This window comes from Haliaeetus leucocephalus, unplaced genomic scaffold, assembly GCF_000737465.1.
Source record: "Haliaeetus leucocephalus isolate CR32 unplaced genomic scaffold, Haliaeetus_leucocephalus-4.0 Scaffold451, whole genome shotgun sequence".
NCBI classification, from domain to species: Eukaryota; Metazoa; Chordata; class Aves; order Accipitriformes; family Accipitridae; genus Haliaeetus; species Haliaeetus leucocephalus.
In genome coordinates this window covers 4,084,308-4,090,709 of record NW_010972887.1, presented here as the reverse complement: position 1 = coordinate 4,090,709, position 6,402 = coordinate 4,084,308, and positions in this window count along the sequence as shown.

The window sequence follows — 6,402 nt, the reverse complement described above, 5'->3', positions numbered from 1 at the left end:
CACATCCTGATTTGATCGTTCATCTCACCAACATTGTAGTATTGAGTTTGGGGGACTAATTTCTAAACTAGTGCAGTATAAGTGTGAGTTAATTTATGCCTATATTATTTTTCTCTGCTCTCACTTGTTCATGTCACTGATATTTTGCTTTCCTGTCTCTGTTGTCCTTACTGTTTTGCTATCTATGTATTTTTTATCTCAATATTCTTATAACATTATAATTTCTGTAATCCATCATAAAAAGCCAATACAATTCCATCAGTAGTTAATCATTTAAATTAAAAGCAATGTGATAGGAAACTTAGGAAGACTTAGAGCATGCTTAGTGGTATTCAGATATTGGCCAATTGTAATCTTGCCTGCAACTGGTGCTGTACGTGAGAATTCCTCATGGCCAACAGGAACAAGGAGCAAACCAGGACAAAAGGCTAGATCCTTCTGCAGCTTGTAGGAAAGAGATTTTAAATTGTCTTGTTGAAACACACACACACACAAAACATTGCCCTGTCATTGGGAATAATAGGCAACAAATTGATACAGTCATTAGGGAACTGAAAATGAGAAGTATAGGAAACAGCAATTAAGCAATTTCAAGCCTAAATCATAACAGCGCAAGAAAAACTCCCCAGATGCCTTCACAGCCTTTCAAACAATCACTGGATAAGTTTTGCCAGGAAAAAAAAAAAAAAGAGAGAGAGAAAAGAAAAATGAAAGCAAAATCAATACGTATACTCAGAAAACACAGAACTGCAAAATCAAATTAATGAGGGGAAATTCCCAATGGATGGAAGAGGAAAGGACATGTGAGGACTGCACAGTCCCCTGGGGCAGTGGTGCAGGACATGGCTTTGCAGGGAGGAGCCATGCAGGAGCCGTGTGCCCACCAGCCCCATCCCCAAGCCCTGCTGCTGCCTCGGCATGCCGAGCCCTCCCAGGGACCTCCTCGTTTTCGGCATGGGATTTCTGTAACTGTGTCCACGATGGAGGAGATTCACCTTCAATGGGTGATTCGGGGGACTGGGGGGATCTCCTCTGGGAAGCTCCCCCAAGAGCCTGCTGACCCCCTGGTCAAATCCCCTCCTCTCAAAACACAGCTGGGTAGCCAGAGCATCCTAAAATACCCACACCTACACAGTCCAAACCAGCTGATGGGGGCAGCCTGGCAGCCAAGGAAATATCCTAAGCAGAAACTTAACAGCACTGCCTTCCCTTGTCTGACTGTCTGCTTGTGAGTTCACATTTCGGTCATCATAAGCAATACTCTCCGCTCTCCCAGTCCTTTAAATCTGTGCAATTACTCAGCTTTATCCTTCTAAGCAATTGCGCAAGGGATCATTTGGTTGTTCTTGATGAATTCTCCAGGACAGTTTAATATGGAAGCCCTGAGTCTCTTTGCCTGATGATGAAAAAAATACTGGGGTTTAACAGGCTTGACATTGCTTGTGGTTTTTCTGATGATGACCTGAGTTGAAGTCCTAACACTGCTGTGTGTGTAAGCTTTCCTGAGCACAGCCTCATTTTTTGCCAAGCAACGTTGCCCATGTGTATATCGAGAATTTGGGAATTTTGTCCTGAAACTAACTCCGTGACTAAGGAGGAGTCTGACTGGGGGTTAGGCACTTCAAATACCTTGTAGCTGTTGGTGCAATGTCCAGCATGGCTACAAACTCTTTTGAACTGTGAAGTTATTTTGTATATTCCCAGAGAACATGTTTCAGAGAAAAGCTGGATTTGCAGACATGGGCCAACCGTCTGGGCAGCGTGCATGCAGGAAGGTGCATCTTTCTGAAGGAACGAGACCCATTAAACATGAGCGTATTTCTTTGCTTCTAGTGTGAAATATGTCTTGCCAGAAATGTGTCTTTTCATGACCAGTGGAGGTCTTGAGCACCTGTTTATCTTTAATAGCATAAGCAGAAAGTAACGGAAATTATTAACAACAACAACAATAAAAAAAAGAACCAGATAAAAGACAGCTAACTATATGAAGTCTCACATCTTAGCTCTAGGTAGTGCAATCCTCTGAATATCTATTTCTTCCCATTTGTGTGATTAATTGACATCTTGTTAACTGCTCATTAGGGACACTGCAAATTAGTGCGGAACAAAATAAACACGTCACAACAGAGTAGAGAATTATACTGGAAACAAAACTGGGTTTTAAAAATACATTTAAGGAATCAACCTGTGTTACATACAAGGTAAACTGGAGATTGAAAACTTTCTGAACTGCTGCTGGAGAGTATGTGGTAGCCTGCGCTGTACTCGCAATGCTGTTCTGACTTTGATGAATTCCAGACTGTGTACTGTCTCTGGCCAGTGATCTGAATAGCAAGAAGTAGTCACACAAAATGGTTTTTAAAAAGATATTCAAGCTTATTGACATATTAGTCCAGTGGAGTGTATTTCTTGGTTAATTTATACACATCTCTGAACGCTCAGATTTACATGTGAATAAGGTTTCAAGTCAAGGTGTCCTAATGATGAAGGCTCGCTGCAGAGTTGTCTGTAAATATAAATGCTGCATATAGAGCAGGAATATCTAATCTATAAAGTACCTGCTTTACAGTGCACTTTAGAGGTAGTAGTGCTGAGGACAGAAACCAGCAGTGATCCGATATGCAGAAATCCAATGCTTAAACCCCTTCTGAAAATTCCCCAGGTCCCTTCTCTCCATGTCTGCAGGCAGATGTCTGTCACTGCAATAGGACCATGTGCATGCTGGGGGCCTGAACAAGTGCTTTTGCTGGACCATGATTACCACACAAGCCATTACACTGATATTGGAGATCTGGAAACCAATGAGTACAGGCAAACCAGCTTGAGATACTCAGATGAAAGGAACTGGCAATGGACTGAGGTTTCTTCTCTTTGTTATGCTTCTGAGGCTCCTGGGTGCTATGGTAATAAGGTAGATAGATAAGTAGTAAATAATAATACTAATAAGTAAGAAAAGGATATAGCTACCAACTTCTGTTCACAAAATAGGGCTAAAATTATATCCCCTTTATGGTCAGAGTAAGAACATTGAAAGTGTTAGCATAAGTCCCACACAATGCTTTGAACCTGCAGGGGTGGTGTTGTGAGGACAGCTGTGATTAAGGAGTCAACAGCTGCAGTTCTTCCTAACTCTGGGAACTTCCTAACTCCACAGGGAGTTTCCATCATGATACCATGGCTCCCTGCGCACCTTGCAAAGGGAGCGGTACCGGAGGAGCAGGCAACCGTTGTGCCTTCCCGTACACGGTGCTTGGCCAGGAGAGGTAGCAACTGCTTAATACTCTTGCACATCACAGCAGTGGCATTACAAAATTTTTCTCCCTGTTGCAGCCTGGCAGTTCCACCAGGAATTCTGAGCTAAATGGCATTTTTTTCCCATGCACCAAAGAGTAATTTAATTTGTTTTCTCTCGCTTGTTTTGTATTGCCGCAGAAGAAAGGACAACAACTGATAAAGGGAGAAAGCAAGAGAGCTGTGGCAGAGATTTTCCATTTTATTTATGGTGACAATGTGTAGCAAAAGGTAAAAATAGATCTCAGTGCTGACAGTTTTGTTGCTTCTTGATCTCAGGCTGGCACTTCAGAGCTCCCACCACCACCACATGTGAGGAGCAGTGCCTGAGCAGAGGGATTGGGCAAAGGCCTGCATCCAATGAATGGGGCAACTCTCAAGAAAGCAAAGGTGAAAACAAAATTGCGAACAATTTACAGTTTATTTTTCTTGGAGGAGACACCTCGGGCTAAATCTTGCTCTCCTGAAACTGAATCAAATGAATGAGTCCTGTGAATGATGAGAGAGAAGACTGGGAACTGGAGACATAGCAAAATCCTCCCAAAGGACAATGTGAGAGGAAAACAGAAATATCTGGCTTCTGTTACAGCCTTTTCCAAATAGTAGCCTATTTGCATGACAGGTGAGCAGTGAATCATGCTGTGTGAGACTTTTTGATCCAAAAAAACCTTACTGAAGGAGACAACATTTCAAAATCAATAGCCTGAACAATGAGCAAGGTATCAGTGGTGATGACCGCCCACTCGAAAACAGAAAAAAAACCTGGTGGGGTGCCACCCAAGCAAGTACAGAATCAGTGATAGCGTTAGCTTTTCTTTTGAAAGCCATTCTTACAGGAATGCACCTCTTATTCACTGTACTGCCTGCCCATGCATGTTATTTTATTAGAAGAAAAGAAAATATTTTAAAAGCATGTAAGCAAATATTGAACAAGAATAATCAAATGACAAAGGAGACAAAGAATGGTCATGACTTCTTTTTAACACAGGGGAGCTGTTCACAAACCACAGAGAGAAATAATGTAAGTATCTTTTCAAATTGGGACAACAGTATTTAACGGCATGGATATGTCAGTCTTGCTTTTTTTAATATTTTTTTTTTTTTATTGCACACCACTGGAGGAAGCAGCTGCAACACCCGTTTTCATTAATACTGCAGATGAGATGCGAGTATTGCCACACTTGGCTAAACTTTTGATGTCCTCGAGGGACTGTGTGGGGGAATGACTTTGATGAATCACAGTTGCACTTGAAACCGAGCTAGGAAAGATTAGCGTGTCTCAGGCAGAGAGATTCCACTCACCTGATTTTTTTTTTGTTCTGATGAGATAATTTTTCTAATTAACCTTGATAACATTTCCAGACACACAGGCCTATCCACACATAGATGGAAATATATTTTCAAATGGACATTTCACTTCTATCCATGTTTTCTAGTAGTGAATACAGAATTTTAATACCTCAGCTGCCAACTGATTCTTTTGGGAAACTGAAGCTGAACCTCTTTAACTGAAGCAGAAGTTGCCCATAGGAGCCTTTGGCAGAAATCCAAGCTTCCATAGGCACCAATGTGTTCTGTATACACTGATTGAATAAGGAGAGCAGTATGAACTTAAGAGCAACCTTACAGGTTTTATTCCTCCTTTGATGCTTATCAAGGAAGTCAGTGATACTGTCCTTTTCTGAGCAAGGTCTGAATGACTGTAAAGAACTTTTGAAAGCCAAAGCATGCCAGTACCTGGTCCTTTGGAAATGTTCAGTGTCGGACCTTGGCCCTTCACACCATCCCACTTAGGAACAGGAAGGACCATCTCTTAGTCCCACTGAATTCACATGAAAATCACCCTGGAAGCAAAATGAACCATTCCCCCTGCTCTCACCCTCTTTGTTCAGTTTTAAAATTACTCAAGTGCCCAGCCAGCACTGCTTCCGAAAGTTTTTCAAAGCTTTCCTGAGTCCCCTCGCTCTTGTCTGGCTTTACACCAACACTGATTTTCTGCTATGTAAAGCTGGAAAAGCAGTTCTCCACTTCCCTACAGGATCCATGACGCCTCTCAGAAAGAACAAGTAACTCCCTGGTCATCCTTTTATCACGTCCTTTGAACCTGCTGTGGGTGAGCTGAGGCGAGTGCTGCTCTGAAAGGCTTTCCCAGGGTGCTTGGTGGAGGTAGTGTTTTTCTGTGATACCTGAAAGATGCTAAAGCTTGCTGAGAATGCAATATAAAAAACAATCTAACACATTATCTAGGCTCAAATGCGATAAATGTGAATTTATTCCTAACCATTGATCATATTTCTGTCTCTGACTATGGTGTCACCAATACAGCAGTGTTTAAAAGGAGCTGCAACGTCACTTCATAAACCTTCATACAGGCAGAGGAACCGAGAAACTGTAATATAGGTGACAACTTGTATTTTCCCCAGGAGCTGGGAATTTAGCTTTAGGGAGAAGTTTTAGCAGGATATTTGGTACCAGCTAAACAGAATTTAAGAGAGGGCCAATGTATATGTGAGTTTTAAGAAGACAGTAATTTTAGAGACACCACAATTCTTTTTCTCTTCAGATCTTATGCTGGTACCTCATCCCCAATCTGCCTTTCCCCTTCTCAGAGAGAGCCTACTACAGTTTTTGTTGCAGCCGGGTTTATACAAAGCCAATAGTTAGCTGTCCACTTTCATGTGACTTTACAGGTCTTTTAACACATCTGGCAAAAGATGTAATTGCTCTGAGTGAGCACTACTTTGTTAGGCAGAAGTGATCGCTCTGTGGGATTGGCTTTCTTTACCTGTAGCAAGTTTTTTGTGTTGTTCTCCTCAAAGAAGTCAATGAAACTGTCCATCTCTGAGCCAATTTTACAAAGATTGTAAAATAAAAGTGGTTTGAAAACTAAAACATTCCAATACTCAGAAATTACTTATTTTAAAACCCAGTTGTGCCATTCACCTGAACACTCTATGAGGAGGTGCCATTCACGCAAGCCCCAAAGATATTCTTCATGATGGTTCACAAAATAATTTGCAAAAATTTCAGACTTGATACTACATATATATTTTTTTGTACAATGGGTAACATGGTTCTGAGAATGTGTTGTTTTTCCAGGCATACTTTGGT